This window comes from Nerophis ophidion, linkage group LG20 (assembly GCF_033978795.1).
Source record: "Nerophis ophidion isolate RoL-2023_Sa linkage group LG20, RoL_Noph_v1.0, whole genome shotgun sequence".
NCBI classification, from domain to species: domain Eukaryota; kingdom Metazoa; phylum Chordata; class Actinopteri; order Syngnathiformes; family Syngnathidae; genus Nerophis; species Nerophis ophidion.
Genome location: NC_084630.1, coordinates 6257406 through 6263405, shown reverse-complemented (window position 1 = coordinate 6263405; position 6000 = coordinate 6257406). Strand labels below are relative to the sequence as shown.

The 6000-nt window shown below is 41.5% G+C and overlaps 1 protein-coding gene across 1 annotated transcript in view; it reads left to right on the top strand.

Moving 5' to 3' along the window:
• Positions 1 to 259: 259 nt before the first annotated feature.
• Positions 260 to 6000, top strand: part of LOC133538683 (phospholipid-transporting ATPase ABCA1-like) — a 129452-nt gene continuing 123711 nt past the window's right edge. The window contains exon 1 of the mRNA XM_061880383.1: positions 260 to 435. The gene's annotated coding sequence lies outside the window, so the exon portion shown is untranslated. The remainder of the gene's footprint in view (positions 436 to 6000) is intronic.

Genomic DNA, 6000 nt, shown 5'->3' with positions numbered 1-6000 from the left:
GCCTGTCGATCTCGGAAAAAAAACTCGAGTTGAAAAATAACATCTAAGGAAAGGAGATTGCAATTATAACTCCCTTGCATGTACTGCCTAATTAACCCCTCCACCTCCAGAGAGCGCTGCAAATGAAGCGATTGAGGCGCCAGAAAGGGGACGCTGGCCCTTTAAGAGATGTTTTGACTGGGCACGTGCGCTCCTTATATGGCAGCTCTGGATGACCGATAGTTACCTCAGACGCTGCCCGCTTCTCCGCATCAAGCCGGGGTATAAAAACCTGCTGGGGGGCGAGGAAGTGTTTGCTTTGACTCAGACACCCAACTGCAGAGCTCCGCTACGGAGGAGGAGGAGGTGCCGCCGTTTTGACTCACTTTTTATTCCTTCGGAAGGGTCATTTTATTCATGAAAACGGAAAGAGGATATTTAATTTTCCCCAAAAAGGTTAGTGAGTTCTAATTTGGGTGTGATTGGAACTAAAATGCTCTGTATATCACAGTAAAATATATGTATATTGTCACATTTCACATTTGTTTTTGGTCATGTGCAGTTTGAGCGATAATTGTCGAAATTATGTTTGCTGCGAAGCGTCTTTGGACGAATTACATCACGCTGAATCGATGTGATAATGACATATTTTTTTTTAAAGAATGACATTAATATTCAAATCTGAAATATTTTCTTTGTTATCATTGTATACATTGTGTGATGTCCGTCAAGTGGTCGACAATGAAATATCGCTAATATCCGGTATGAGGCTTTCAAAATAAAATGGCTTGTAAACATCTAGGAAAAAAATGTACAATTAGAAGGAAGGAACTTTTGCATTGGCTTGATTTGAATGTTTTTTTGCTGGATTAGGTCGATGTCGGTGGTGGTTTATGCGCTTTAAGCGTTTTTAAGGCGAAAGGCGTCGTTTCCTGTGGTCGATGACGCATGCGTGGGTAATAACAGGGAGATGCTGAATGACCGATTGTTACCTCGGATCAAAGCATATTAAAAAAATGTTGTCTTTGTTATTGTTTTGCTTTCAAAGTGCAACGATGCATGTTGCAGAGCACTGCGGCTCTTATATTACTGTCATTGAAAACAGTCACGTTCATGCAGTGTTTTGTTTTTGTAAAGGATGAGGCGAAATACATCCACATTTGGCCTAAATAAGCTGTTACTTCATAGCATTGCTGGAAAGAATGGACTGAATGAACTTTCTCGATTAAATGTGACATAACACGTGTTCTGCAATTGATGGTAAACAAGTGTAAAATTAGACGTTCGGCTTTGTCTCCACTAGGGGCGCCCTAGCTCTGCACCATTCGTGTCCAATAAAGGAAAACAAAGACGTCTAATGTTTGCACGAATGACATGACGGCCACTCGGTGTTTGTTGAGTGACTTTTATTTTAATCAACAAGTACATTGATGTAAAATAAAAATTAAATTGAGATGGACTCCAAATCCCCGTGCAAAACAAAGATGATGTCATGTTTTGTGCCTCCACATGAAGGTGCTGAAGAGGTCCTTCGTCACAATGTATTGTTTGGCAGAGTGGGTGGAAAATATATATAATATATATAATAATAAAGTCAACATGCATTGATGTGGTGATGGTTTAGATCAGGGGTGTCAAACTTGTTTTTATTGAGGGCCACGTCATAATTATGGCTGTCCTAAGAGGGCCGCTTTAATTCAAGTGACGGACAATCTAAAATAATGTGGCGGACCACTTTGAATGAAGTGGCCCCTTAAATGATGTGATGAAACACATTGAATGACATGTGGGGTCAATTTCAATTCTGTGACAGATCACATTGAAAGACATCGCGGGCCACTTTAAATGTGACGGACCACGTTAAATGATGTGACAGACCACATTGAATGACATGGCGGGCCACTTTAAATTATGTGACGTACCACGTTGAATGACATGGCGGGCCACTTTTTAAATTATGTGGCAAACTACGTTGATTTACATGGTGGGTTACATTGAATGACATGGCGGGCCACCTTAAATGTCGTGACATACCACATTGAATGACATGGCGGGCCATTTTAAATGTTGCGACGTACCACAATGAATGACATGGCGGGCCATTTTAAATGTTGTGACGTACCACTTTTTGAATTATGTGGCATACCACATTGAATTACATGGTGGGTTACATTGAATGACATGGCAGGCCAGTTTAAATTATGTGACGTACCATATTGAATGACATGGCGGGCCACTTTTTGAATCATGTGGCATACCATGTTGAATTACATGGTGGGTTACATTGAATGACATGGCGGGCCACTTAAAATGTTGTGACGTACCATATTGAATGACATGGCGGGTCACTTTTTGAATTACGTGGCATACCACATTGAATTACATGGTGGGTTACATTGAATGACATGGCGGGCCACTTTAAATTATGTGACATACCACATTGAATGACATGGCGGGCCACTTTAAATTATGTGACGTACCATGTTGAATGACATGGAGGGCCACTTTTTAAATTATGTGGCAAACTACGTTGACTTACATGGTTGGTTACATCGAATGACATGGCGGGCCACATTAAATGTTGTGACGTACCACATTGAATGACATGGCGGGTCACTTTTTGAATTACGTGGCATACCACATTGAATTACATGGTGGGTTACATTGAATGACATGGCGGGCCACTTAAAATGTGACGTGCCACATTGAATGACATGGTGGGCCAATTTAAATAATTTGACGTGCTACATTGAATGACATGGCGGCCCTCTTTAAATTATGTGATGTACCACATTGAATGACATGGCGGGCCACTTTAGATTATGTGACGTACCACATTGAATGACATGGCTGGCCACTTTTTGAATTATGTGGCATACCACGTTGAATTACATGGTGGGTTACATTGAATGACATGGCGGGCCACTTAAAATGTTGTGATGTACTACATTGAATGACATGGCGGGCCACTTTTTGAATTACGTGGCATACCACATTGAATTACATGGTGGGTTACATTGAATGACATGGCGGGCCAGTTTAAATTATGTGACGTACCACATTGAATGACATGGCGGGCCACTTTTTAAATTATGTGACGTACTACATTGAAAGACATGGCGGGCACTATAAATGTTGTGTTGTACCACATTGAATGACATGGCGGGTCACTTTTGGTGCCTCTCCCGGACATCACCCAGGGTTAACATTCTCCGATTTTCACTCGGACTACAATACTGAGGACGTGCCGTGATGGCTTTACTTTTAACGTCCTCTACAACATGTCATCGCCCGCCTTTACACCATGCTATCTGCGTGCCGGCCGGACGCATGCACCTCGCTGCTTCTATCGTCACACGTACGCGATTGCAAGGCATATCGTCAACAGCCATACAGGTTACACTGAAGGTTGTGATATAAACACTCTTACGGCGTGGCGAAGTGGGAGAGTGGCCATGCGCAACCCGAGGGTCCCTGGTTCAATCCCCACCTAGTACCAACCTCGTCACGTCCGTTGTGCTCCTGATTAGTGCTGGTTAGCGCCTTGCATAGCAGCTCCCTCCATCAGTGTGTGAATGTGTGTGAATGGATAAATGTGGAAGTAGTGTCAAAGCGCTTTGAGTACCTTGAAGGTAGAAAAGCGCTATACAAGTACAACCCATTTTACTAATATGCGCCACACTGTGAACCCACACCAAACAAGAATGAAAAACACATTTCGGGAGAACATCCTCCCAGTAACACAACATAAACGCAACATAATAATTACCCAGAATCCAATGCATCCATGACTCTTCCAGGCTATAATTATACAACCCCGCCCACCTCAACCGACGCACTTTCAGCTCTCAAAGCAATTATTTCACCATCTATTTATCATATTGTGTACACTTAACTGAATAACACATCATTTTACATTAAACAGCAGATAAAAGAAAGCAGATAAAGTGATTGGACCACAACAAAGAAAATGCCTAATTCATAAGCATTTCATTTCTTTTTTTGGTTCTAAAAATGTATTTTACCTAGTAATTGAACAATAATCTATTAATAATAACCCGTGGTTATATATATATATATATATATATATATATATATATATATATATATATATATATATATATATATATATATAATGATTTGTACCTAACATAATGATTCTTTATGAATAGTATTTTTTTTCAACATTGTTTTACAATTAATACAATTTTAAACGGTAATAATAACCACGGGTTATTATTAATAGATTATCGTTCAATTACTAGGTAAAATACATTTTTAGAACAAAAAAAAAGAAATGAAATGCTTATGAATTTGGCATTTTCTGTGTTGTGGTCCAATCACTTTATCTGCTTTCTTGTATCTGCTGTTTAATGTAAAATGATGTGTTATTCAGTTAAGTGTACACAATATAATAAATAGATGGTGAAATAATTGCTGTGTGAGCTAAAAGTGAATTGAATGACTCAGAGAAAACAAATGTGAATTGCCTACGCCCGCAGGTCATTGTGTTGTTTGCTCATCCTGTTGCTTTTTGTCGCAACGTCTTTTACAGTAAAAATGTTTGTTAGTCTACTTTGCTTTCAAGCAGAAAATCGATGCAGCTCCCAAAACCTCAACTTACTATTTTGATGATAGGAATTAGTTTTAGTGGAGAAGATGATCAAATATTAATGAGTTTGTATTCGAGGAGATGTTCTGTAGTACCAATAGAAGCAGACTAATGATTGGATTAGCCCTCAAGTAAATAATCAACACGCTATTTTTTTTCTCTGCCATGTTTGAACATCCTTTTGCTCCCAGACATGGTTTTGCTGCCGTCGCACTCTGTGTCGCATCCAAAAATGGGCCGCGTCAACATGAACAGTTCAATCAATCAATCAATCAATGTTTACTTATATAGCCCTAAATCACTAGTGTCTCAAAGGGCTGCACAAACCACTACGACATCCTCGGTAGGCCCACATAAGGGCAAGGAAAACTCACACCCAGTGGGACGTCGGTGACAATGATGACTATGAGAACCTTGGAGAGGAGGAAAGCAATGGATGTCGAGCGGGTCTAACATGATACTGTGAAATTCCAATCCACAATGGATCCAACACAGTCGCGAGAGTCCAGTCCAAAGCGGATCCAACACAGCAGCGAGAGTCCCGTTCACAGCGGAGCCAGCAGGAAACCATCCCAAGCGGAGGCGGATCAGCAGCGCAGAGATGTCCCCAGCCGATACACAGGCAAGCAGTACATGGCCACCGGATCGGACCGGACCCCCTCCACAAAGGAGAGTGGGACATAGAAGAAAAAGAAAAGAAACGGCAGATCAACTGGTCTAAAAAGGGAGTCTATTTAAAGGCTAGAGTATACAAATGAGTTTTAAGGTGAGACTTAAATGCTTCTACTGTGGTGGCATCTCGAACTGTTACCGGGAGGGCATTCCAGAGTACTGGAGCCCGAACGGAAAACGCTCTATAGCCCGCAGACTTTTTTTGGGCTTTGGGAAAAACTAATAAGCCGGAGTCCTTTGAACGCAGATTTCTTGCCGGGACATATGGTACAATACAATCAGCAAGATAGGATGGAGCTAGACCGTGTAGTATTTTATACGTAAGTAGTAAAACTTTAAAGTCACATCTTAAGTGCACAGGAAGCCAGTACAGGTGAGCCAGTACAGGTGTAATGTGATCAAACTTTCTTGTTCTTGTGAAAAGTCTAGCAGCCGCATTTTGTACCAACTGTAATCTTTTAATGCTAGACATGGCAGACCCGAAAATAATACGTTACAGTAATCGAGACGAGACGTAACAAACGCATGGATAATGATCTCGGCGTCTTTAGTGGACAGAATGGAGCGAATTTTAGCGATATTACGGAGATGAAAGAGTCCAGTCCAAAGCGGATCCAACACAGCAGCGAGAGTCCCGTTCACAGCGGAGCCAGCAGGAAACCATCCCAAGCGGAGGCGGATCAGCAGCGCAGAGATGTCCCCAGCCGATACACAGGCGAGCAGTACATGGCCACCGG